Source organism: Dermacentor albipictus, chromosome 4 (genome assembly GCF_038994185.2).
Source record: "Dermacentor albipictus isolate Rhodes 1998 colony chromosome 4, USDA_Dalb.pri_finalv2, whole genome shotgun sequence".
NCBI lineage: Eukaryota > Metazoa > Arthropoda > Arachnida > Ixodida > Ixodidae > Dermacentor > Dermacentor albipictus.
Genome location: NC_091824.1, coordinates 139,593,957 through 139,621,070, shown reverse-complemented (window position 1 = coordinate 139,621,070; position 27,114 = coordinate 139,593,957). Strand labels below are relative to the sequence as shown.

General features: G+C 46.0%; 1 protein-coding gene across 3 annotated transcripts in view; it reads left to right on the top strand.

The window, feature by feature from the left end:
* The first annotated feature begins 7,936 nt into the window (after positions 1–7,936).
* LOC139059348 (synaptic vesicle glycoprotein 2C-like) overlaps positions 7,937–27,114 on the top strand; it is a 242,311-nt gene continuing 223,133 nt past the window's right edge. The window contains exons 1-2 of one of the 3 annotated variants that reach the window (XM_070537636.1): positions 15,998–16,264; positions 23,508–23,634. The gene's annotated coding sequence lies outside the window, so the exon portion shown is untranslated. Of the gene's footprint in view, positions 8,002–15,997; positions 16,265–23,507; positions 23,635–27,114 lie in introns of those variants that run through there. The other 2 variants (XM_070537637.1, XM_070537635.1) reach the window with 2 other exon arrangements.

Sequence of the window (27,114 nt, the reverse complement as noted above, 5' to 3'; positions counted from 1 at the left end):
TCTGCCTCATTTTTCTCTCAGGGTCGCATAGCTGAGCTTGTGAGTGAGTGAATGAATAAACATTTATTTGTTCCAGTAAAGCGCGATGAAACGCGCACCCGGCTAATCCCACGACGGGACTGACATATCTAGCCTGCCGGCCCGATCGCGGGCGCGCTGGACGGCCAGGATTTGGTCCTCAAAGACGGGACTTCGCAGGAGCGCGTCCCATAGCTGAACTTGTGTCGAGACTCATTTTTTTTTTCATAGAGAGTGTTTGTGAACCGTTCTCATGAACTAATTCTTAACTGTTTTTTTTTTCATTGCCGCCATGACATTACTCTTTGCTGATTGTTTCTTTCATTGCTGGTTGTAGCAGAGATGAAGACGGCACCCTGTAAGGGGCACAACAATCTTGCGAGCTTTATTCAATAAAAAGTGCGCAGCCGTATCAACAGCAGACCACAATAACATTCTCGTAAACGCAAACTTCCAACGCTAGACGTCAGTCCACATTGTGTATTAAGTGAGATTCTAAGGGGGAAATCCCGCAAAAAGCAGATAAACAAAAGCGGACTGGTCGACGAAATTAGTGGCAACTTTCAACCTAATGTTTACTTTGTAACAGTAAAGAATATATTTTAGCTGGCAGTCTGTGCTCTTGTTACCTGCTTCCTTTCTTGCGTATTTTTATCATTGCAGGTCTTTTTTCTCAACCGCGTTTTCTAAAGAGCCCCTTTGTTACACCGTGGCCTTGAACCATGATCTTCTCTAGGTTAAGGAAGAATATTTTACCCCGGTGAAGGTCTCTTTCGTCAATACATTAATTTATTACGCCAAGCAAGACGCGTTCGTAAATCTATATTTTCTGAGCCATTTTATGTGATTCATGCAAATTTCATGATCCGTTTTAATTGGGATTCTGCGTTTGCTTCTTTTTTTTCCTCTTGCAAATGATCGTTTCATTCTGTGCTGTGGTAAGCGACCCAAAGATCGTTCGCAGACACGATATAGCTAGATAAGTTATGGCACTACTTGAATGCTGCGACTTCGGGTGGCCATTCTACTCCTGGGAGATGCATTTTCCCCATTATATATCTATTTCTTGTCTTTTTATTGAAACGAATGAGAAACAAACATAACGTTAGGGCCACGAAACCTTGACTACTACTGCTTGTCACAGGAAAATATGCACTAAAATATGACCGCATCATCAACAAGCCAACGCGTCTTATCAGTTAGATCTCTCCAAATCCCTTAGGGAAGTAATCAGATAGATAGATCTGCAACTCACTTAGAGAACCCAATACGCTCACGCAAACAAGCAGTTCGCATTCTAAGAAAGGGCACATAAAACCAATGAAGCTGTGTTGCAAGTCGCAGGAAAGCAACCGCGCAGAAAAGAATGTGGATATATGATGTCATACAATGTGCGTACAAGCAACGCTAGTTTTCCCGGTTCCGCAGCGAGCTTTCGCAGTACCCGTATTGTGCACACTCCATACGTATCCTACTACAACAGGATGTCGAAACGAAGCACAATACACGGGCAGGTAGCACGAATATCTTGTTATTTCGTGTCATCGCGGCGTCGTAGTAGCGTGCCTGCTCCAGGCTTGCTAAGTAAACGCGCCGCAAGCATTATCGGCTCTCGTAGCGTGGGTGTCGCGCGAGCCGTGCGGATCTATCGAGTTCCTCTCTCGCTTCTGCAATGTGTGACGACTACTGTCGGCAAATCGAAGACAAGGGTGGGGGACGCATTATCAGGTCATTGTGTAGGCAACGGCGCCACGACCCTACACGGACCGGTCGCTCAGGGTGGCACACACTGTCCATGTTTTTCCTGAGGCGACGTCGTTGCGGCAGTAAATAAGAAGGAAATATGGAAGGGCGATTGGCGAACTCGCGCCAGCATTTGCCGCGAAAAAAGAAAGCGCTGCAACGTTGTTATAAAAGCTGTAACAGTAGGTCCCACTGGCTTGTTGCACGTTGTCGCGTCACTGACCGTTGAGGAGCGCTTTGCGAGTTTCAAGGGATCTAGAGCTTGCGAAACTAATTATGTGGAAACTTGTAACGGGGGAAGCGGATTCGTGGATGGAAGAGTGGCCGCTACAGGCTCTGCGGACGTCTTTCTCTCTGCTTCTCTTCTGATGCGAAGATAACAGAAGGAGATTTAGACACACTATAATAGTGACTGTTGCTCCTATCCATGTATTAGTAAATAAAACAAATGATATGAGATAAGCTGCAACATCAGAAGCTCAGGTAGTCAAGAGCGAAGAGAACTGGAAACTTCAAGATAAGTATAGAGTCAGAAAATGGTGAGGAATATTTTGCATCATCTACCGAGCTCCAACTTCATGGCTTCTTTCGCAGCTTCTTCCTGTTAGGTGAATTCTCACTTAACCTGAATTCCATTTTTCTCGTTACCACGTCATGCCACTCGCACCCTTCCACACAGGGACAGAGGTTGTTGCTGACTGTTCAAAACATTTTTTTTCTTTCCATTGCAAATATCTCACTCACTCACTCACTCACTCACTCACTCACTCACTCACTCACTCACTCACTCACTCACTCACTCAATCAATCAATCAATCAATCAATCAATCAATCAATCAATCAATCAATCAATCAATCAATCAATCAATCAATTTACTCATCAGCCAAGTACGGCAGTAGGGCTGCAGTGTTGCGTTATAGCATTCCATAGTCCTGAAATGAATGAAGTTGGTCTTTACTCGATTTCTAGAAGATGACAGTGCCTTTGATTAGTGCCGGCACCTTTTGGTGACGTGAAATAATACAAAATAACGTCAAAGAAGAAAGGAATGGATTAAGATGCATTGCGCGAAGCCACACTGAAACGATAACAAACTGAATGAACACGCACACATACAAACACAAGAAAATAATATCATCTCGAGTACCAGAAGTTCACCGAAAACTACAAGTCATACAGCACAAAGTACGAAGCGGGCCGTGGCAGATATCACGCGCGCGCCTCCAGCTTCTTCATTCAACCGACCTAAAAGGCACCGTGGCAATATTTTACAAGATTCGTCTAACAAACCTTTCAAGAAATTGAGCACTCGCACTTGCAGTACGATTAATATTATCACGCAACGCATTCTTCTGCAAGTCTAGCCACTTTTTTTATAGGCGGGCGAGACATCTCACAGTTTTGGTGAGCCGATCCCGGTGATAGTGTAGTCTAAAATTATGTGCCGCAGGGGCGATTAGGTATGCGCCGCTGGGTTTGAGTTTGCTTTCAGCCGTATATGTTGCAATCAGAAATATCTTCTCTGAATTATTAGAAATGTAAACACTCCAGCATATAACCTCTACACGATCGTTCGCTGCACAACAGTTAAGTTACTCCTACAACCATTCTCTAAAAATCCATGAATGCCTGGCATTACGTAGTTGTCAACTACAGGTGAGTCAGCAAGATTTGTTGTGGTACAAATGCCTGAAGTTTAATGCCATTAGGGTAATTATCAACTGGCGTTTTTGATGATTCGGCGACAGCCTGGCTCTAGCTACATTTTCTACCATTCGGCCATCTAGTGAGCAACCACATCGGTTATTCTAAAACACATGGTCTGAATGCATTGACTAAAAAGTCTCAAAATACCATGCTTCTTTTGGTCAAAGAACATCTGGAAATTAGAAAAAAAAAGAAAAGAAGTTTTCTCTTTGAAAAATTATGGCCACCTTCCACCGAGAGTCGTACATTACGTGCCCTTACTGTGGCTGCTTTTTTGGCATTTTGGCGTCGTCGGTTTTCTCGGGTCACGCCACTGGGTGTAGTTCGAGCCCCAAGATTAATTAGCACGGCGCACGTTAACCCGGGACACCAGCTTAAGGTGAGGCACAATTGAGAGCTCTTCCATATAGGCACATTCGATCAGAAGGCCTGAGCTGGTCCAATTCCGCAAACACCACCTCTACCCGGTATCGCCTTTTTTGCAGCCAAGCATTAAGATTTCTCAAATGCGTCCAGCATGCAGCCTGCAAAAGTTATACAAAAATTCCAGCAGGCAAACTGCCTTCGTATACTTTTTCAGCTCGAATGTGACAAAAAGTTCGTCACTTTAAACCATGATGACGTGCGGTTAAACTTTATGCTGGTTGTTCGGATATTATATTCATAATTTTCAGGTGGCAAACGACTTATTGAGATGTTTTTGATTGTCGATCAGCTCGCAGCAGTGCTCAGCACCTTAAGCTGCGAGATTCTGGATGTTGAGCATTATTCCGAATTAAATTCTAAGTATACTTCATTCGCATAATGCATATTCAGAAGTACTTATTCCCAACAAGATACTTTGCCAGTTCGTCTTAGGCTTCGTAAGCACGAAATTTTGGAATGCCTTATTTTATGTTATATATGTACAGCGCATTGTTCGTTTCATATCAGTGATCAGGAATGATCATATTCCCAATGTTCAGTCTTCACGGGTCTTACAGCCGCGTCTGTCTGAGCGATATCAAACGCGCGCTCACTATGACGTACGCCACAATGACGTCAACGTAACTAACCCTTTCACAACACATTACCGGCGCTCAGGGCCGGCAACACACTCCACCGTCACACGGAATACGTCTAAGTTGTCGTCGTTCACATGGGACATCATCAACTGTAGGAGACGTCAATGCGGTACTATTGACTGCTGAATTTATTCAAGCGCAGGAGAAACCTGCGGTGTGACTTACCCTCACAGACTCAAAGTCGGCTGTTCAATTCGCGTGGTGCTTTTGCCTGCGTGATCCAAACGCAATGATGATTTATCACCTTTGTCTTGAAATGTCTGCAGCTGCGTAGTCAAGCGACCAAAGGAAGATGCAGTGGATTCTTGGACATGTCGGTACAGCAGGAAACACCGAAGTCGACAAAATGGCTAGAGAGGCACATGATTCCGCTCCAACCACACTAACTCAATTCACGGCAGCTGGTGCTAAAACTAAAACAAATCAATTTTTCAACTCGATAACACAAGTTTAGCGATTTGCCGCCAATTCTATTGACAGTCTTGGACATAAAGTTGACCCCATCTACAGTTTCCGATATATGCTGGTGATGATCATGACATAGACTCTCTCGTTCATCATATCAGGTTAGAAGTTACGTATACAAGTAGCTTTTTGTATCGTATACGTCGTTCAGCTATGCCTTGTTACACGTGTAACCGTTCACGAGAGACCGTAGAACACGTTTTAATAAGCTGTGCTAAGCTTGAACAGTAAACTTATGCTTTGAAGGCAACATTGATGACCCTTCGCATCAGCATTGATATGCGTGATAATATCCTGTGCACTAGGAAAAGCCGTTACGACGGCATCAGCTCTACGCCATCTGTTCGCGCCGCCTCTGCTGTCTTCGACACGCACCATTTTTTTACCTGGATAAAGGATGCTGCAGTCATCAGCACTCGGCATGAGGCAGACACTCCAAATGCTGAGCCACGTTGCGTTAGCTTGTACAAGCCCGTGCGCAACGCATTCTCGCAGCTAACGGTTGAGCGCTTGCCTCTGAATGAAGAAAGCCCGGGGCCGATCGAAGATTAGTTCATTTGTATTTTAAATTTTACTGTTACCTGTCCCTTGATGGTGATCGCTGACGTTGGCAATCTGGGATACATACGTTTAATTCGAATAAGTGGACTTGTAAATTGGAGCGAAGGAGTGCAAGTTTGTTTCACCTCATTGAGCATGTTGTTGTGGAGAAGCCTGATTTAAAGAAGATCCATAATTTTGCGCCATGCGGGTTTCTTAACATCGCCAAGTTTCGAGCATGCAGGCTTTCGCATGCGAAATTAGCACAAAATGCAAATAAACAGGTTGTCTCCTTTGTAGCTGAGTGATACGTTTGGCTGGGTGCCAACTTCCCTATTCATGGCCTCTTCCCCAACTTGCTGATTTCCACCTAACTGCGTAATTTGCGTAATAATTGTTCTTGTACTTAGAGTCGTCGCCTAATTCGTTCTAATCCCGTCATGGTGGATTCAATGCACCGAGCAGGATGCATTCTTATTCAAATGTGGAGCTTTCTTTCTGAAAAACCAATGTGTGTTTCCTTTGTAGCTTCGGGCTATATTTCCGAGCGGGTGCTAGCCTTCCCTCTTATGCAGCATTGCTATGAAAGCTTTGCATGGCAACGTGGGCGTTGCTCTTACAGCTGTATTTGCACTGAGCTGAACTCTCTCAACGACGGCTCATTTGAAACTTCTTTATTCGTTAACGATTGAGTTCGGAATTATTTTTTTTACAAATGTTGACTCCGAAAGTGAGACTGTATGTGAAAAAAATATGTTCATGCTCCTGGGCATATTGAAAGCACATGAAGCGGTGAAGCGTACCGACCACAGTTCAACGGGCTGAAATTTTTTATTAAACTTGAGGATGACTTTCTCTTGGGTGAGTTGGTGAAGTTGGTGAAGCGCTCATCTTCCCTTTCCTTTTGCATCTCTCTGTTTTCTCTTTTTTCGAGTTTTTTGCGCTAAAAGGCATCATGTTTATGAAACATTCGTATCGTAGACATCGCTTTATTCTTTCAGACGAACGCTTCAATATTCTCATTGTCACTGTCGCTGTCAAGCTCCTTGAAATACGTGAAGAATTAACCCTCTAGTTACACTTTAACAAAAATCTCTTCTTAATTGCCTGAAGCCCAGATACATGTAGTACTTCCGCCAAAATAATGCGATCAACTTCCAGACGAGCATGACGGTATTGCGTTTTTATCGTTGTTAGGTCGTATTTTTCACACCACCCTCTTCTGATTGGTCTATTTTCTTCTTCGTAAAGTTGCTTTCGGTATTTCGTGACTATCGGCGTGGCGCCCCTATTAGGCACATCTGGGATACATTGTTACCGATCGCTAACATTTTCTATAAAGTCTACGCATATTCTTCGTTCTTCAAACTTGCATCGCGTACTCACCTGAAACTCCAACATCTCTTACCACATAATGATATAGCTAATATACCTTAAAGATGAGTAAGTGAAAACCTGATCTTGAACCATGAGATGGTCGACTGAAGCCAATGTCACGATGATTTTTCTTCGGCGCATGACATCAAGACCAATAATGCAGTGTTACGATATGGGCGAAATTTCAAAAGAAATTTGTTGAAACTAAGCGATTCACGAATGGCAATGAGCGATTCACGAATGGAATCAACAAGAAGCATTCATGTTTGACAAGATATCAAAAATCTGCTACCGCAGAATCGATACATGTTGTATTGGACCTTCTGCTGGGCTTCGTACTAACGCGCTTGCCAGGTCTTCAGCTATTAAGAATTACATTTGCGAAATGCTTGGAAAAGTACTTACGTCAAGTCTCAGAGCAAGCGCAAGCATATTCAGTTGCCTAACACTGACATTCACCAGAAATAGCCAGTGGCAGCTGCAGACAAGCTACACGGTGTCGGATGGCCGTGACCTCCACGAAGCAGACGGGCCCCGCGCTACACAAGATACGTGTTTGCATCAACTGGCGAGTTAAGTGCACACTTCAGAAGAATAGACAATTTTTATTGCCTCCAGGGTTCTGACACTTTCTTGAGCGTGGTCGACACCTCTGGTCTTCGTGCTCTGGCGGCTGACCTAGAAGTCCCCTTCAATTTCATTTTTCTTTTACTTTTGTGCGCGCTCCTCGTGCCAGCTCGCCCGTCCCAGCGGCGACGCAGTACACCTTGGTCCTGTGCCGCCCAGTCCTCCCCCATCTCCGGCACCGATGCAGCAGCATCGGGGGTGGGAAGGCCCAATCAATACTTTTTGCTGGTCCGGACCCCGGGGTTCCCTTGTTCAGGGCCGAGCCCCGCCGCCTCGTGCTTTCGACGCGGGGCGCCATCTGGAGAGCCCGGGGCCCCACGCCGACAGCGCCGCGAGCGGCGGCCACGCGCCCCAAGATCGCGCCGACGTCGGCAGCAGCGTTTCAGTCGTGCGCTCGCAATATGGCGTAGTGGGTTCGCCGCACGTCCCATTCGACCCGTCTCCTCCCGGGACGAGCAGGTGAGTCACTCTGGCGCGTGCGCTCGGCGCGTGCCGTGGAGCGCTGTAGACGCCGGAAGCGCCCGGCCGTAGTAACTCTGCGTAGTAGTTGCCTCGCCACGCACTGTCGCAGCGATCGAAACACGGTTGCCCTACGAGCGCGCGTGTTGTGATACTACCGCCCTAATACTCTCTACAGTTGTCTGACGCGTCGCGATCGAAATACGGTTGGAAATAATGACAAGAAGGAAATATCCCCAATGTCGTGCACGGTTTTCTTTGTGTTCTTTTCTACGCGTGGACGAGTTTGAACATCCAGTCGCGAGCAAAAGTTTGGAGACCAATGCAACCACGAGAAAAAAAAATAAATATCGCAACTGGGTATGCCGGCTGAAATCAAGTTATGCAGCTTATACGAGCGTGGTGTTCGGTCGGCGCAATGTGTTGAAACAATTTCACGTTGTGGATCTGGGCTGAAAAAATATTTTTTTTTGCCTCTCGCTGATCACGTGGTCTTCAATCTTACTGCTAATCACTGTGCTAATCTGTTACGTCGACGCCAGTCATTTTGGCGAGACTTACTGCGACGGGACCACCGAAACACCTTTCGACCGCACGTCACTTTTACTGCAAACACCACGCTCAGGGGATTTTTTCTTTATTGAGCAATCACTATCATGTCTGCTACGTGCGCTGTTCAATGAAGTAACCATGAATGTCGGGTTGTAACATTGTGCGCTGATTTATTACATGAAAATTGGAATCGCGCGCGTGAGAAAATTTCCGTGTTTCTTCCGCGCGAGAGAAAAGAGTGGTTAGCTAAGCCGCTCGTCTATGCAAAAAGCTTAAAATATATATGCACTTTGGCAGATCAGGTTATATAGATATAAACAAAATATGCCGCCTTTGTAGCTTATTCTGTTCCCGAAGAATAATCGCAATCTATCTTAATGCACTTCCTTTACTTAACGCAGCGCTATCAGCACTTCCAAGTCACCAACTTTTCACGCGTATCGGCGTGACATAGTGTTCCTGTCGGGAAAGTATTAGGCGCGCAGCGCTAAACAAAAGAAGCGCACGCAAGATTCACTACGACTATTGTTTGAGGACAAGATTAGCCCCAACGAGTGTAAAAATTTCGTTAGCGCGTAGCGTGTCTTGATTATGATGCTTCCATTAGCCTGAGAGAAGAAAACATCGAGCGCCGTTAGTCTAATGGCACGTGTTGCTAATGAAGTCTGTGCTCTTGCTTAGGTGTGATAAATGGGCATGAAGTGCACGTCAAGTAAGGTTGGACAGCTAGCCGGTAATTGCAACGATTTCAACAGTATGCTGTTGTAGATAAATGAATGTTTTCCAAACCTTCGGCCAAAGGAACTGCTGAGGCCGGACGTTTCTTTTGCATGCGATGCACGAAAGAACGGTTTGCAGGAAAGGACGTTCTTCTGCGTAAAGCGCTAATAGTCTTCCTTCTGTCAGCGTCGTGCAGTTAACAAAATATAAGCGGTGTGCTCGCGTTAACTGACAGTTCTGATATCGCGTCTGGCCGTGCACTTAGTTATCCCGTGAAAACAACCGTCAGACAGCGATAGTTACGACAGTTGACGCAAAGCATGGGCGTGTTTGCGGACGTTGCGATGACATCAGATGCAGTGTTCGTCGATGCAACTAAACACTCCAACTCCGTTTGCCTATTTCAAGGTCACCGTGTGACGGGAATAACACTTGCTTTATTTGGGAACGCACGTTCGTTTCCTACACATGCTTGAAGTATGTGATGGGAAGCGGGCTTTAGTATTTTCTTAATTATTATTCGCTTGGCTTGCCACGTGGCATAATACCAGGCGCTGTTTGGAGTCAGTGTACCAATGTGGTGTGCACGAAGACCACAGTATGTAAAAATTGGCAGTCTTGGAAGTTTGCTGGGTGCTCAATGGAATACGCAATCATTACGATCAAATCATAAATCAGATGAGAGTCACAGCTTCCTTTCAGGAAACTACTAAATGTAGCATAACTACATTTAGCAGTTATGTGTAGCATAACTAAAAAGCGGCATGTTCCGTTTCGGACATAATGACTCGGCATTTGTTAGGATTCTTAGTTAGAACTTCTGTTGCACTTGTTATAAGAACGTGGTCACCTTTACACACCAAATGAAATATGGTCTGCGTGGAACCGAAGGCGTATTGGCGGAGGCTTAAGGGATCGCATCGTTGAATACGGAACTTAAAGACAGTTTCACTCATTTGCATATTCACTTTGCCGTGAGCTCGTCAGAATGCAGATCTTAGTGCAAGCACTCTCTGAACTACAAAGAATACAGCATCTAAGCTGCTGTCTCAAAAGATTGAAGATGAATAATGACATGAAGTAAAAATGAAGCTGATTATGGCGTCACTGTATACGGTAAGTATGGTTGAGTAGGACAGAGACAAAGAATTGCAGGTTTACGGATGTAAAAATGAAATCAGTAATTAGAAAACAAATATTTTGACTTTCAAGCGCTAGAAGTAGCACTGGTGCTCGAAAATGAAAATATTGTTGACACACCCCTCAAGTATTAAGATCAATAGCGAAGTGCTTTAGTAGTACTTTACTTATATCAAGTTATAACCTTGGCATGACCCTGTCCCAATAACATCAATAACAGGGTGAAAAACAAACAGACCGAGACTACACACGACTGCAAACTACCCACTGAAGCTTTAGTTCGAACTTGTTTATACTGTTCCATTGAAACAAGAAAAATAATTACAGGAAGGAAAAAACCAGAAATCGTCCAGCACAGATGCATTTTCACCCATCGACATTGCGCGAAGTGCCAAGAAAATTAAAGAACAGAGTAATATTGTCAAAAATAATTGATTACAGCTTGTATTCCTTTCTGTGCCGAATTATTGTGCATTCCTGCGACCCGACTGCGTATTTTCTCTACTTGGAGCATCTATGTGGTCTCAATTTACGTTCTAGTGTGTTTTATGAGACCCGTTTTATGAGTCGTCTTTTCTGCATTTATGTAAGCTGGATTTATGTTCCAGTATGTTTTATATGATTTCTGTGGCGAACTTTTTTCAGTGCATTTACGGCACCTGAACTGTCTGATCCTTTGTTCTTGTTACCTTTGATTTGTTCGGTGTCGGCTTATTATTTAATTTTACTAGATATTTGTTCTATGTGATAACGAGTAGCCAGCGCTGCCTAAAGGTGCCAGCATCTTCTAAGTATCCTACATTAAGAAAAAGTACATGATTTTATACGCTTGCCGAGTTGTCAGCGCGTTGTGCTGATGATTGCTGTCTCCACCGTGAAATTAATGGCTAAAATGATGGCGTTCAGTTATAAAGGGACCTTGACTCTAAGTTGCAGTGGTATATGTGGAATACGCCATTGAATTTACCAGATGCGAAGTTGCCCACTTTACTAATAAACGTCGCATCCTAAATCTTGCTTTCTAGGAATAAATGCTAGGCAGAAGCACGTCTTGCTGCCTCGACTGACTCCCGAGTGCATCATTTCCCGTTTCCGCAGACGACAGCGAATTTTTCAACCTTTTTCAAGACAGCCCCCACAGTCGTTGGTAAATTAATCATCGGGGCAGTGATGACACTTTAGAACGGACAAACACTGAATATGAACGCGCGAAATTCTCACGCAGAAAAACATCGAGCCCGTCATCGAATTCCAACATTTGGGATGAACAAAGCATGTTTCCTCCTGTTACCTTAGATGCAGAGACGGTGACCCCAGGGACATGTGCACACATCTCTAGAACTGGAGGCGCTCTTTCTATTCCCGGCCGAGCGACAAACACTGAGAGCACATTTGCCGTGGCTTCGTTTCAACTTCTTAGGTTTACCCGGCTACTTGATTCGCAAGCGCGTCATGTAAACATCTCCTACGTCTTTTAGAAACGGTTGAAGGCACAAAAAGTAGGACACGGAAAACAAAATAAAAGACAACGAACAGGTGCATTTATTCTGTTCTCCGTGTCCTATATTTTGCGCCTAAAACCGTTTCTAAAATCCATGTACCAACTCGCCCGGCAGCAGACGTTAATAAAAAAATTTCCTACGTCAAAAACGGCTTCCGATGTGGAGGAGGAAGGGATAGACGGAAAGGCAGGGATGTTCTCCAGCTTCCGAGTTTGCAATATGACGTTCCTTATAGGATGGTTGGCGCTCCCTGTATGCAGAAAGTGATGTTTACTTGTATTGCCCACAAAAATATGTGCTCTCGCTGTTCCAGCCGGATATCACCGCTAAGAGCGCGCAGACTTGCTATGTGGAAGATTCTGCAAAAGAAATCACAATTTTCACGTGCACGTATAGTTTTCTCTTGCGTCCTCGATGCAAAACAAGCACGTAATCGTGAAACGCGCTTTGATCTTCTATAGCACGAGCATGCCTTAAAAGCGAGTGTCTTTCTCATTTACGAAAACTCGCTAAGCACGGCCTTCGACAGAGACGATGCATTAGTCTGCACGCAGGCATAATGTTAAAAAAAATTCGTGCGCTAACCCCGACATAAATATGACGGCTGCCATGGACAGGTACTCCGGAAAATTAGACCCCCTGGGGATCTTCAACGTGCATACAATGCGTGGCACACGAGCGTTTTTGCATTCCGCCCCCATCGAAAAGCTGCCGCCGTGGCCGGGATTTGATCCCGCGACCTCGCGCTTAGCAGGGAAACGCCATAGCCCCTAAGCCACCACGGTGGGTTGCGAGGTGTTCCACGAAAAATTGCGGCGTTGTCTGTATGCTGTTGCATAGTGAGTGAAGACGACCGGTATTAGCCGAGACGTGTTGCGACGCGACGGCGATATGGCGTGGGGACTAACATGCTGCGACAACTGTTTAATAACGATACTATGGTTTTGCGTGACGACCCGTGGAGCACGAGGGGCGTCTTATTTGATACTTCCTTTAGCTGCGAGCTCGGTTCGCTCCTGCCAATTTTCTTGCTAAGCTTCGAACCACGCAGTGCTGTCGATGAGCCACGGGCGAAGCCTCCTGAAACTGCAAGTGAGGACACAGAGAACGACTTATGAAAAAAAATTGTGGGGCATCTGCGTCCCGCAACTGCAGAGTGGGTTACTAGGGACATCGTAGTGGAGTGATCGGGATTACTTTTGACCCCCTGGGATTTCTTTAACGCGCACCAAATGCACAGTACACGAGCAATCTTGCATTCCAACGTCATGAAAATTCGGCCGCGGTTGTCGGGAGTCGAACCCGAGAGTTAGGGCTCAGCAGCGCACCGTCACTCACAGCACCGTGGCAGATAGAACCCCCTTGTACCTATAGTCTTACGTGAGTAAGCGTACAATCCACCACGTTCAATTCACGAACACACTTTTTGTGATAATAGCGCTACGCAACTTCAAAATGCCGCTGTGATTTATCCGCTCTCCTGTTTTCCCACAGCGGGTGCTCACGGAGAGACGTGTTTCTGGTCACCGACGTTTTGGTCATCGACTTAGGCGCACGTCGAAGAACCTGGGGGTCAAAATTAACCCGGAGCCTTCCACAGTGGCTTCCCCCATTACTCACAGTGCAGTTCCGGAACGGTAAACATCGCAATTTAGTTCCTGTGACGGGTTAACGCTGATTAAAAATGGAGTGGAGCGAAGATGAACGCCAGATGAACGTCCCTCTCATTTGGTTAGACAAACGTCGTGCAATGACGCGTTGGGAAGCGTTCCCTAACGATCACACCGATCGCCTTGAGAGCTCTCTGTCATGTTAGCGCACCTGGGTAGAACTGCACGCCATGCGCACATATTGGATGCTGTGAGGCGGGTATACTTTCGCTCTGGTTCCTGTAGTAGTTATACAATTCCTTCGTGAGTGTAATTATCTATATTCATGCTTTTATTCTTTTCTATTATATTATTCTATTCCAGCCTTCCACCTGATTCCCCAGCTAAACAAATAAATGAATAAATAAATAAATTATCTATCTATCTATCTATCTATCTATCTATCTATCTATCTATCTATCTATCTATCTATCTATCTATCTATCTATCTATCTATCTATCTATCTATCTATCTATCTATCTATCTATCTATCTATCTATCTATCTATCTATCTATCTATCTATCTATCTATCTATCTATCTATCTATCTATCTATCTATCTATCTACGTGCGGCAACGTCTGTCCCCTTTTTCTATTTAATAAAAGAAGTGTCTCCTAGTATCTCTGCTCCTTCCCCATATTTGCGGCTCTCCAAGCCATGGCCCACACCTATAGTCTCATTTGTGACTTTGACACAGCTTTTGTGATCGCTGTGGTCACGAGGAGACGCTCGGACACGTTTCATGTGACTGCCCTCGATAAAGTGTGCAGGCCAAGAAAACTGCTCGCGACTGCGCTAGCTACCATACCGACCTCACGAGCCAAAGTAACGGAGGGCAACTAAATGGGCGTTGTGCCAATTCTTGAAGGCGACAAACCTGCACAAGCGAGTTTAGCACTGTATAGCGTTATTAGTTGTCCTTTGCCGTAAACAGCTGTGACTCAGTCTCTCTCTCTCTCTCTCTCATTTTTTGTGTCTGTCTCCCTTCACATTGAAGGAGCACACACATTGAGCATAAATATTTTTTGTCATAGCGATAAAGCGGTGCTTACTTCAAGGCTGTCACCACTGCTAAAAGTACTATTCGTGTACCACGCCCTTTTCACTCTCACACGCTTTGTGGCAGCAAAGGGAGCAACCAGGCACGCTGCGTGCCTAGGTCACGGCTCCGGGGTCGACGGATGCGGCCTTTTCCGAAGAGGTGGGGTGGGGACGCTACCGGTGCGTTCACGGCTGCTTAGCAACGGCGTGTCATTAGTGGACGGGTGCTCCCTACACATACCCTCGCCCCTTCAGGAAGCGGCGCGGCGGACTTGCTTCTGAATGGCCGGACATTTTCGTCTAGGCTCCGCTTAAGAGACCGCCGCTGGTCGCTTCGTGGTTCGGCACGACCAATCCGTAAGACTACAGTTCACACTGCGTTAGCTCAGTTTCGAAACCTCCCTTTTAAGCTCGCTGTGCAGTAGTGCCAGTTTCCATGTGTTACTCACCAGACTGTGCAGGAGTTAAGCAATGCTCTATTCTACTATATTTCCTTACTGCTATTATCCATTTGTTTCTTTTGTTTTATTTTTTTCTGCACCCCTCAGTCACTGGAATATTTTTTTCTTTCTTCTATAATTATTGTATTGATAATTTAATTGCAAATTAACAACTTTATCTTATTGGAATATTGTGATAAATGTAGAACACACACACACACACACACACACACACACACACACACACACACACACACACACACGTGTGAACTCTTAAATAAATGCTGCAGCTCAGCAATAGTTATATAATGATCATATGTTTCGAACCTGACTTAACGTGAACTGAAAGAGTTGCTTGTGATATTGAATCGATACAGGTCTCAAAAGTGGTGCAAAGACTTACTCCGGCGCTTACAAAACGTTTTCACATGCGATCAGATTTGATCATCCGAAAATACGTTCGGTCGGGAAATATATGTATGGATAAACCCCTCTCAACTGCTAAAAACGTTAATCCCTGCGGTTCGCGCCCACGAGTAATTAATAAACTAGAATAATCAGAACGACCAAAAGGACCGATAAGTTTAGTCAACTACACGATGCCTGGAGGCAACGAAGCTAAGCAAGGCTGAGAAGAAATGTACCCCTTCTTTCAAACAGTCCAGGTGTAATTATACCTCGTGGTTGGCTTTCGTCATAACGTGATTATCTATAGCCGTGGAAGAAGGAATTGAAAGTAGGAGAGAAAACAAAAAAAAGTGTCGCTCACTTTGTAGGACACCGCATTTGTCGTGCGGAAATCATGAGTTGGGCTACCAGCGGTGACAGGGTTTGTATTTTCTGCACCGGCTGGCTCGAAGCATGTTATCTGATGCCGCCAAGCGTCACGTAGATCGTTCCTCGTCAAGCGACTCTAGATAGCATTTCATGCCGGAACGTATGTAAGTACGTACAATGTTGGCGTCATCTCGTACCGACTGAGAGCGCCGGCACTTTGCGGCTGCCGCCTTACGCCTTTGTTTCCGAAATCGTTTTGCCATCAGTCGCACGTCTGACATGCGGTCGACGCGTGCTAAGGAACGTTAAACGTGCCGCGTCGAACAAGTCTTGTGCGTTAGGCCGTTTTGGACATCAGCTAACGTGGAATGCGCCGCAAATGAATCCGCGCCATTCTTCGGAAGCGTATTCAGCGCTTACGTTGCGTCGCACACGAAAGGTAAGCCTGATTTCTACCGGCAAGTTCTTCCGCTAGCAATCTTCCTCGCGTTCGCCGTTCTTAACATAATGTTTTAATCTAGGCTTTTGAAAACGCAAGCGTGGACGCGTCGTAAAAGGCGTAACGGCGATGTCAGTGGTGTTAGGCGGCGGCTTACTTGCACGATCGCAGGTTTGGCACTTGTGCGGATGTAGTACGCCACTCATTTTAGACAATCATGTTCTGAAAAAGAAAAAAGAAAGAAAACATCCTACCCTGATTTGAGGACAGGGCGTGTTCCTGAGATATTTGCCATGATTCACTGAGCTACTTTTCCTGCAGTCACATACATACTGTGCACATCCATCGTGCCCACGCCAGTTTAGGAGCACCGAAGTGTACTTGCTCCAGATATGTCTTTGTAGTTGATAGAGTTGATGCCACGCTGCGCTATGGTGCTTGCTCGTTAGTTCGTCAGCAGGATTGGGAAGATTTATGGTGACGCTGACGTACATCAAGCCGGCTACCAGGAAATTAGCTGTGGAGAAGATCCGCTCGCAAGGTGGTCTCGAGTCAAAGAAAACTTATTGCAGCAAACTGCAGGTATTTTCAGAGTGACGAATCAAGCAACACTTGTTGGATGACCAATTAGAACTCATCTGCTTGGTTTCGTAGAACTATCCATAGTTGGAGAATGGTCGACGCATGGATTTACGGTGGTCTTAATGCGCGAATTTTGACTAAATATGTTGTGAAAGTAACCAATTAGGTAAAACAGTAAAATCAGTAAAGCAACCTTGCACATTTCGAGAGGGACGAACACGGCTCACAAGAGCAAGGCGAGGCCAGTTGCTGAAAGATAATCTTTTGTCGTTCCTACGTTCAGTATTGCGTACGTGCGCGCTATGCGATATCTTTAACGCTCCGTCGCCTTTACATGAATTTCCAAGCGTTTAAATCGAGACATCTATGGCGTAATGCGTGTCACTGATATCTACCATCATACATTGTGCATTGTGTGACGTGGCTAGCGCCTTGGCCGAAAGAAATGTACGCTTTCATAATTTTTTTGTTTGCCGTGTATAGATCAGCCCCTGCCTCCCGGCTGTAAGTGATGTGCAGGGGGAAAATGTGTTCCAAACTAAGCATGCTAGATCATGCGCTCGCGCGCTGCCTTACACGTATTATCATATCTTACCGTCGTGGTAAAATAGACTCTCCCCACTAAAGCGCAGTACAGCGTCCATCCTTGCCGAGTCGTGGCTTGGAGCCGTAAACGTAAGAGGAGAATACGCATTATGAGTCTTATGAGCGTAAGTGTGGCGAAAGAAGTCAAACGGCGTGCCATAGCGTGGCCGACTTCAAGGGATGCAAAGTCAAACTCTTGAAAGTTACAAGTTGATTAGAATTTAGCAAAAGGAAAATGACAAAGACAAAGGTCAGAACAGCAACAACTCAACCGACAACACTTTTTAACAGCGAAGCTCTTTAAGCTTTTAGTTCCGCCGTGGAGTGTTACCAGAAAACTGAGCTCAGCTGTGTGCCGCCTTGCGTTGCCTAGCAACACCTGCGAGAGCACCGAGCCACGTAACCTACTCACACCCCTCGCGCGTAGGACGGAGCCGTGACGTCACAGGCGAGTAAAAGCTCGAAACAGCCGCGGGTGCGACACACCTCTCGCCTCCTCTACTCCGTGCGTACGTGCTGCTGCCATGGGAAGACCGAAGAAAGTCCGGACGCCCGAAGAAGCGACTTACCAGGAAGGGCGCCGTACTGCCAAGCGAGAAGTGGTGCGTCGCCACCGGACTGATCCGGAACACCGCGCCGAAGCTGCGGCTGGGAAAAGCCGACGCCGAGTCGAGGATCTCGAGCTTCAGTCCAAGGAACCCGAAAGTCAGCGCCTGTACGCTCGACGTCGCCGAGAAAGCGATCCCGGCCTGCGACTGCTCGAAAACTTCCAGCATCAAGCACGCCCAGACAACAACTTAGCAAAACCTAGCATAACCTCACAAAACCTAGACACGACTTAGCCAAGCCTACCAACAACTTAGCAAAACCTAGCATAACCTCGGAAAACCTGCACACAACTTAGGCAAGCCACGCAAAAGCTAAGTGTCACAAGTTCCGCTGTTGACTCCAGCCTTGCACCACTAGTGCAAGCTGCGCACGTTTTTTCGTGTTAGTTTGGCTGGATATGGTTTAAATTTATAAGTACCAACTGGTCCACCAAGTATTTATGTAGGAGAGGTTTGGATGAGCCCATCGAACGCCGGCCTATATATAGACTAGCCCAAAAGAAAGACCGAGTGCATCGTGCTTTCGCTCCAGATTGTGTTGAGCGGCTACTTTATGCGTTTGCGCAATAACACCGTAATGCATCTTTCTTGTACTCCCTATAGACATCCGCGCGTTAGCAAACCTCACAGGCACAGCTTATACCACAATACCCCAAAGAGTACTGAGTGGGAAGCACGCCTCACATTGGTCTGCATACGCTGCGCTTACTTTACCGTGTCGTCTCGCCAAGAAGAGGACTGGATGTATGCAGACATCCAACAACGGAACGCAGGCTGTGCGTTGTTACTTCACTGCGATGCTCTTGCTAACGCAGGCCACTGCGAGAGTAATAGCAAAAGGCATGAAACTTGTACTTCGGTCAACGTGGTTTCTTCCTTTCTTTCTTTCTTTCTTTCTTTCTTTCTTTCTTTCTTTCTTTCTTTCTTTCTTTCTTTCTTTCTTTCTTTCTTTCTTTCTTTCTTTCACGCTTCGATGTAGCTGGCAGTAATTGCGGCAAAAGCACACAGTAGGCACAAATCGCAAACCCTGGTTACCTTTTGCTGCTACTATACTTTGCCGGTTCTCTGGATTTCTGAGAGGTCTCTAATCTTTTTGTTTATTTATCTATTCAGCCCAGTGGGAGAAGTCAGGAAGGTTGGCTTGCTCGGTGTTTTTGCGGGCGATTGTTGTACGTCTGTCGAGCTTGCCGCTGCATTGTCGCTGCCTCGAAGCAGGCGTCGCTTGGTCGGCTGCGTTTGTAATAGCCTGGCCGGTGACTCGCGTCCGGTGCTTGGCTTCGCGATTATCACTCGCCTCTCGGGGACGGTCCGACGAAATGGCTCTCGCGGGACCGTCAATCATCGCGACGCAGACGCGCACGCTTGTGACCCGGCTTCACGGGCCAGTGAGACCGTGACTGTCGGGAAGCGGTAAGCCACCCGGACAATACGATAAGGTCGCGGGAAGCGGATATGAAAGTCGTAGCCATACGGATGCCCGATATGTTTCGCTCAGGAAGTATGCCCTGTCCCGACAGCGTTTCAACGTCTCCCACTTGCGCGTTAACTTAGCAAAAAGTTGAATGTGGGCCTCATCTTCGCAACAGTGAGATACATTTGTACGTATACTGAAAGCTGGCGCACGACGCCTCTCCTAATGTGGTATCCCAAGTAGACGCACAAGGGTAAGACGATGCAGTGTGTCCTGCGAAAATTACTAGACGGCTCTCTGGCACTGTCGATTGTTCAGCTGGTACGCCAATTAAGGGTAGCGCACGAATTTGTCTAATCACCGTGCTTGTGCCTATGTTCTTGTCACTTCAATTATCACGCCATAACTTTCTAAATTACCAGGTAATCATAGTTTTCTGAACACAAGCAAGGAAAAGTTCGTTTCATTTTCTCGAACTTTAGCGGAGGAGCAAGCATGACAGCAATGAAAACTAATTTGAATTTCCCATCGTTGACTCCGCGACGAAAGATTTGTCGACTCTAACTGTTCCACAACTTATATTATCATTCCACCTTGCACAATATCTTCCTCCATTGGCCAAATTACATATCGCGTTGCACCTATCATCCCCGCAAAGTAACCATCCTCTTAAGCAGAACAGCCTCCGTTCTATGCTCTTTTGTTCCTCGCATTTCTAAAGAATGGAACGATCTTCCCAATGGAATTGTATCTATTACTGACAACAATCATTTTAGCAAAGTTTTAGTTGGCATTGTATGAACACCGATGGTTTCAAATTCGTATTTATTATTAAATTTACTGTTTTTTTCTTAGCTAGCATTGTATGCATCGGAGCAAGCATTCACTTACCTCCATTTTTCACATTGTCTACTTTAGTTTTGCTTCTGTCCAGTCCCCTCTGTAATGCCAGCATGGCCCTGAGGGTGAAATAAAAAAAATATGTCTGCGCACATGCACAGTCATTGCGAATTGTTGCCTTTATAAAGCGCTATGTTGTTGAATATGATTGTAGATACAGGCTCACAAAGCCGTTTTAAGCCATAAGTACGAAGTCTGGAAAAACTCATGTAGTACCCGTTATTTCTGTGCTGGCTCATCTGGCATACATTTCCAGCTTTCGTAGACAATTATTACCACAGCTTTTTCTAGTGCTTTTGTAGGGAACTCTATAACACTCGCGGAATCCTGTTCTGAACGTTGTAATATACTATCCGTTTTGTAAACGCCCAGTCGAATTCGTCCAAACCGCAACGCACGGCAAATGCCGAAATATTGCGGAATTCAAATGTCCAGAACAAGAGCACCATTTGCTTCTGTCTGTGCCTCCTTTCAGTGCCCATTCACGTACACAGATGCAGACAGCGTGCCCGTCAGCAACAGCGTTGTTTCCACGCTCAGAAGCAGAACGCGCCGAACGGGATGGCACAGGCTTGTAGCGTATACAACTTGTTCGAAGAAGCTAATGACGTCCCGAAGACGAGTGGTAAACTTCCAGACACTCGTACAAAGTACGGAACAGTACAGATTTGATGACAAAGCGATTGACACTTCGAGCCGAGAAAAGACCGGCATGCTGTGAAAGAACGCATAGAAAAATTGTGCGGGAATGAGTTTTAGATGATCGGCGTATATATGCTCCAGCGGGCGGTGAAAATCCAGTTATCTGCGTGCGAAGCCAACTTTGTCCTCTCTACACTCGTACATTTTCTTCCTTGCATTTTAGGCGTTGCAAAACCTAACCCGATGCTCAGAGAATTCTTCGGAAACTCGCTTTGCTGCTGCTCGCTTGCATCATCACGTGTTCAATCGTCGATTGTCGTACTCTCTCTCTCTCTTTCTCTTAGCATTGAGATGACCGTAAATGAATGTTTAGCCATCATAAGGCGGTGACAGTTGATCTTTACCACGTGACAGCGAGAAGAATGTATGATATATTCCGTTAGTAATATAGAACAAATATTCTGATGAAAGACATTTGGATCTTAATACTTGAATTTTCAAAGGCCTTTCTTCGGTGTCTCAAAGAGCTTAGCAACACATCTGTAATTTCTAACTTCGAACTTTTTCGTTAGTGCGCGTGTACGTGTTTTATAGTGTTTGTGTATAATGCAATGTTTTCTTGTATTACTGTAATCTGTATAAGTGTGGCGGTCATTTCGCGGCCACTGCCCGGATCCCTTGAGCTGCTAGCGCAGCTTTTCGCCTGGCTTTCTTCGAAATATCTCTGCTGCAACTAAAGATTGATTGATTGATTGATTGATTGATTGATTGATTGATTGATTGATTGATTGATTGATTGATTGATTGATTGATTGATTGATTGATTGATTGATTGATTGATTGATTGATTGGGCGCACGCGAACATTTGGCAGTGTTGATATGCAATTCTGTAATCGAACACTAAACGTGTATATAACCACCGCGGTGGCTCACTTGCTATGGAGCAGCGTTGCTCCTCGCGAGGTTACGGCTTCGGTCCGACGAAGGCTGAATGCAAAAACGCTTGTGTACCATGCCTTGAGTGCATGTAGAAAACCCCAGGTGGTTGAAAGCTAACACTGAGCCCTCTACAACGGCATCCATCATAAACCCACTGGGCAGTTTCGAGAAGTTCCAGATTTTGATCGAACAGTGTGGTAATTTAATTCGGCAATTTACTTTTAACTAATCGTATAGGAGAGACTGTTCGACGCAACATTTCGCATATTCGCGCAGCGTGTGTGTACACTGCTTCGACAGGTACGGCCCCTCCCTTTGGCTAACATCATTTTCTTGGTCATCTTCAGTAGATGGTTGAGGGAAGAAACAATATGCCACATAGGTTTCTTTGGAGTACGTGCATAATTTTTCCTATTTTCAGAATCCAGTACGGGCGTATTCATGTGCAATAACCGCGTCTCGGGTAACGAGCGCGGGAGCGCAAGGAAATAGTACGGCTTCGCGATGATGGAATTTCGATGCTGGGCAGACGTCCATCGATCACGGCTATCAACCGCCCGGGTCCCGTCTCAACCGTGCGGTCAAGATTGATGACCCACAGCTCGGCAGGCCACGAAACCGTGGCGCGAAGAGCGAGACACCCTGTTTACCGCTGCACACAGCGAGACCTTTTTTTTTTCGTTTACAGAACGCGACAGAGCGAGCAACGAAAAGAGCCGAGAAGTGAATCGCGCGCGGTAAGGTCGCTTCTAACCCCAAAGCCGCGTCAGATAGCTCAGCTTTTTTTTTTTGTTCCTTGTTACGGGCATTGAAAAAAAAAAACTTCAATGATGGTGATGGTGAGGGTGAATGGTTTAGCAACATTCGGGTTTAGCCTGACAATCAAGACAGGCAACTGCTCCGCCCGAGGGTCTCTTATAATATCACTGTGGTGTTTCACCACATGTCCATCAAGCCAGCCTCTCTTAAGAATGCAGTAAGAAGACATGAAGTTTCTCTGCGCGTTATAACTGGTCCTTCGGGGAACACAAGGTGTTACAGGAACGTGTGCGAAAGGTCCTTCTGTGGCAGATTTTTTTCCAGGAGAGTGTCCATTTCATTTCAGAATTTAGAGCACGACCAAAGGAATGGTTCAGTCTCTCCTGTCTCATCGCATGTCGTAGTTCGGAGAATTAATGCGCCCCATCTTACATAACCATGCTGGTTTATTAGCAGATCCTGTCCTTAGTTGATGTAGAAGTGATGTTTCTTCTCGGCGAAATCTTAGTTGCGCATGGCACATATGTGGTGGAACCTAAAGTTACCCAAAGTGATGTTGAATGTCAGCTTACTTAACTTGATTGTTCTTTGGGCCCTTGACTTCGGGAGAATGATGGTGCGCTGAGTATGCAAGAGCATATGCTTTTTCGTTGCCAGCAATGCTGATGTGGGAAGGAAACCACTGAAACTTTGCCTTGAAACCTTTGTTGGCGAGCTCTTGCACGAGGGCTAGTGATTTGCGTGAGAACTTGATGTACGGTAGGCCGCTGTAGAGTTTGCGCAGAGCAGCCTCTATTTGGTTGTTTTCCACAACAGGCGACGAACCTACACAGTCCAGACGGCCAGACCACGCATATCTCAGAAAGGGAACATAGAATGCAGCTGCGCAGCGATATTCGTCTACTTTGACAGAGCTATCTGTGTATACTTGGAGGTGATTCGGGTAAGTCGTGCTCGAATGATCCAGAACTATAGTGACTTGGCTTGTGCAGCTGGAATGCAGCTATTTTACTGTAGTCGTAGTACATTTATGTTGCATCTTATATCCCCGAATGTCCAGGGTGGGTCTACCTTTTCCGTCTGTTTCAAGCAGCGTAATCCTAAGCCTCGAAGCGTGTTCAGTGCTGCATAAGAATGTGAGCGCGGCCTGCTGCTTACACGTCTTGTTACCTAGTGTAACGTGTGGGTTTGCGAGATGCGCGGGCAGGAGCTATATCACGGCGGCGGTTTTTCTGGAATTTGCCCTCGCTTCGTGGCTCCTTAGGTACTGCCAGACTCTTCAGCCAGTTAGTATGGCTCATAGAGAGAATAGGTCTTCCACATCTGAGTAAGTCACGCTACACTGCACCCTGCTATAAAATAAGACGCAGGAAAGACGAAATAAAAGACGAAGCGAACTGCGCACCTAGAGGTTTGAGTCTCGTTCGGTCTTCCATCTATGTTGTTTTCTGCTAACCTGCGCAGCGCAAGTAACTCAGATATTGTCAGAAAGTGTTATAGCAGATCCGTTGGAGTACATTCCTAACTGTGGAGTTCAGCGTATGAGTGCGGAATCACGTGCTTGTTTATCGGCCATGGCTGTCGCTTTTTCGATGGAAACTGAATGCAAACACGCTCGTGGGCTTAGATTTAGGAGCACTGTAGAACAACGCTAAGTGAACGCAATGAAACAATACATACCACGCCCCGCTACACCCAAAAGCGTTTTTCGTAGCTACGGAGACACACTAGGGCGTTAAACCTCATCACTTGATGTTTGGCTGAGTGCTATGCAGGACAGATACTTTCACAAAAGACAAACACCAGCAAAAAAAATATTCTTTTGAGAAATGCAGCATTTCATACCATTGTAGATCCCTGAAGAATTGTGTCCACATGCTGATATAAAGGTTGTACACCACGCGAACACAGTTGAAGTTTTACGGTGAGTATACAAGCATACGACAAAGCGCAAGCTAAACAATGCCAGAACAGGGAATATAACAATCGATAGCGGACAGTCTATATAGACCGTTTCATCGGGCGAGGAGGATAGGGCGCGCGGAGAGCCTTTCCTCCTCTCTGGCTTGGGCGATCCGGCGCGGCGCTGCTTGAAAGTATTGCTGTCGCGTGCTGCGGAACGATTTCTTGATGTTTTAAATCGTACTCTGTGAAATTTACGCCCTGCCCGTTCATATAAGGTCGTCAGGGAAGCCTTTCGGTGCATCGGTAACTAAAATAGGCGGAAATATCTTTTGGGGGCGCGAAAATGTGACGCGTTTTATCAGCCGCGGTGTACGCGCATTATCAGTCGCGGTGTGTGTATGTGTTGTGAACTATTTTGCTTATATCGGTTTTAATTCAGCAAAGAAAATCGGTGTCTCTGTATTAGCAGCATGAAATGGTAAATCTGCTCAATATCTGACCGCTTGGCGTAGGGAGTAAAACATAAAGCACAAGAGCTCATGCTCGTGCACGGCCAACCTAAAGCAACCACGAAACATCTAAGCGGCAGGCGCAATCAAATATTTGTGATGCACCGGCATCGTTCTCGCGCATTTCAAGTCTGGTAGGCTTGAAACTACAATATGTCTACGCTAGCCTTCCTGCATGAGGCCGATGACGCTGCTCAACACAGCGATCACTGCGGTTGGTGATCCAGCACGGTACATATGTAAGCTGTGCGCTTCGGCATTGCCTTTTTGGCCTGCATACAGCCATGATATATGAGGGATTGCATAAAAAGAACGCGATGCCTATTTTTGAGGACAAAATTTCCGTAATCCGTGTGAGTGCGTTGTAGAGAACGGAACGAACACAACCGAAAAAGAAATTCGGTTATCATCCTCTTTCTAAAAAAAGCAAGAGAAAACGGGCTAACGCCGCAACAGGGCCTCGCATAGTCACGCCGCACAACGTTTATAAATATATACCGCTGATGCGGTATGCTTAGACCATTCGGTATATAGAACAAAGATGTATGTAATCCAGCACCTACCACTGCTTAGGACGCTCGCGCAGTTCGTAAACAGTCCCTTTGCTGGACAAGCGTAGTTCAGACTGTAAGGTATGCTGCTATCACTTGCCAAAGCTATTTTATTCAGGGGCGCAAACCTCATCCATCGAACCAAGTAGTCACGCAATGTAACCTGCAGCGAACAGTTTGAACGCTTGTCAAAGTACAACATCACAGCTCCTATCGTAGCAGAACGGTACCTACGCTCACGCTGTTGCGATCGTCGCGTATTTTTCATGGCTCCTAAACCGCAGCTTAGAAATAGAGGATAATGCTGCAATAAGGTCACATTAGTGACTGGAACATTCAGAAATACACAATTCATCTCCGAGGCTGATTGTAGACTCGAATAGGCGCACACACATCGCGCTGCGTGTTCCGTCCACCTCAACGCCAGCAGAAATTCCGGCCATGACGCCTTAACCCACTTCAGCACGTCTCACAGAACCGTTTACCATGTAGAAGACGCACGTCATACTAAACAGGCCGCACGACGGCGAAAACAAACACCAGAACCTGCCGCCGAGCGTATACCTGCCATGCAAAAGGCCGCTTTCACCCAAGCCAGTATGGCGCTGCTCATAGGCGGCGCCACTGCGCTCACAATATGGCGGCGCCTACGAAAAAACGGTCTATATACTCTAGTGGGCAGCGGTATCGATCGCGTTCTACATCGAATTCTTCGCCAACGGCGCACGGAATTTATAGGCCTGTACAGAGAGCTCCGCAAGCACCTGTCTCATTCACGCAACCGTGAGGAAACTTAGTGCTCTTGCAAACGTATCTTACACGAACAAGTGTTATTATTTAGCGCTCAAGGGAGTGTTGACTAGTGCTAACGTGTGTCGATGGCTGTGATCGTGTGTGTGTGCATGCACGGTACAGCTATTTGCTTCTTTCTTGTCTTTATACATCCCCCGTTCCGTGGAGCAGGATAAAAACATTCAAAGCAGATTTTCTGTTCTGATCGAGATTCCGGCCTTTCTTTCGTCTCTCTCATTCTGCTTGGTGAGCAAGTTCGTTAAAGTTTTCAAAAAGCAGTGAAGGTTGAGCAAGCTGGTACAAATTCATGGATGAAACGGGGGAAGCAGCTCCAATAAGACGGAGACAAAGGGGCAGAGAAAAGGACTTGTCTTGCAGAGCTTGCCTTGTCTTTTCCTCTGCACCTCTGTGTGCGCTTTTTCTTTCTTTTCGCGCTATTTATATTTTGCCTGCCGTGCAAGCTGTTTGCTACAGGCGGGGTTAGCCTGGCAGTCTCAACAGCGATTGCTCCACCTCTCCGTCTATTCAGCTGTTTGGAAATACATTGCCACGGGTCCGTGAGTTCAAATTGCTTGCGCTGTCCAAGTTCTTTCAGAAAAGATGTTCTCTTGCACACTCGCGTATCTGCAAGTTGTCAAGCAGAGTCTTCCTTCCGATATTGAAATG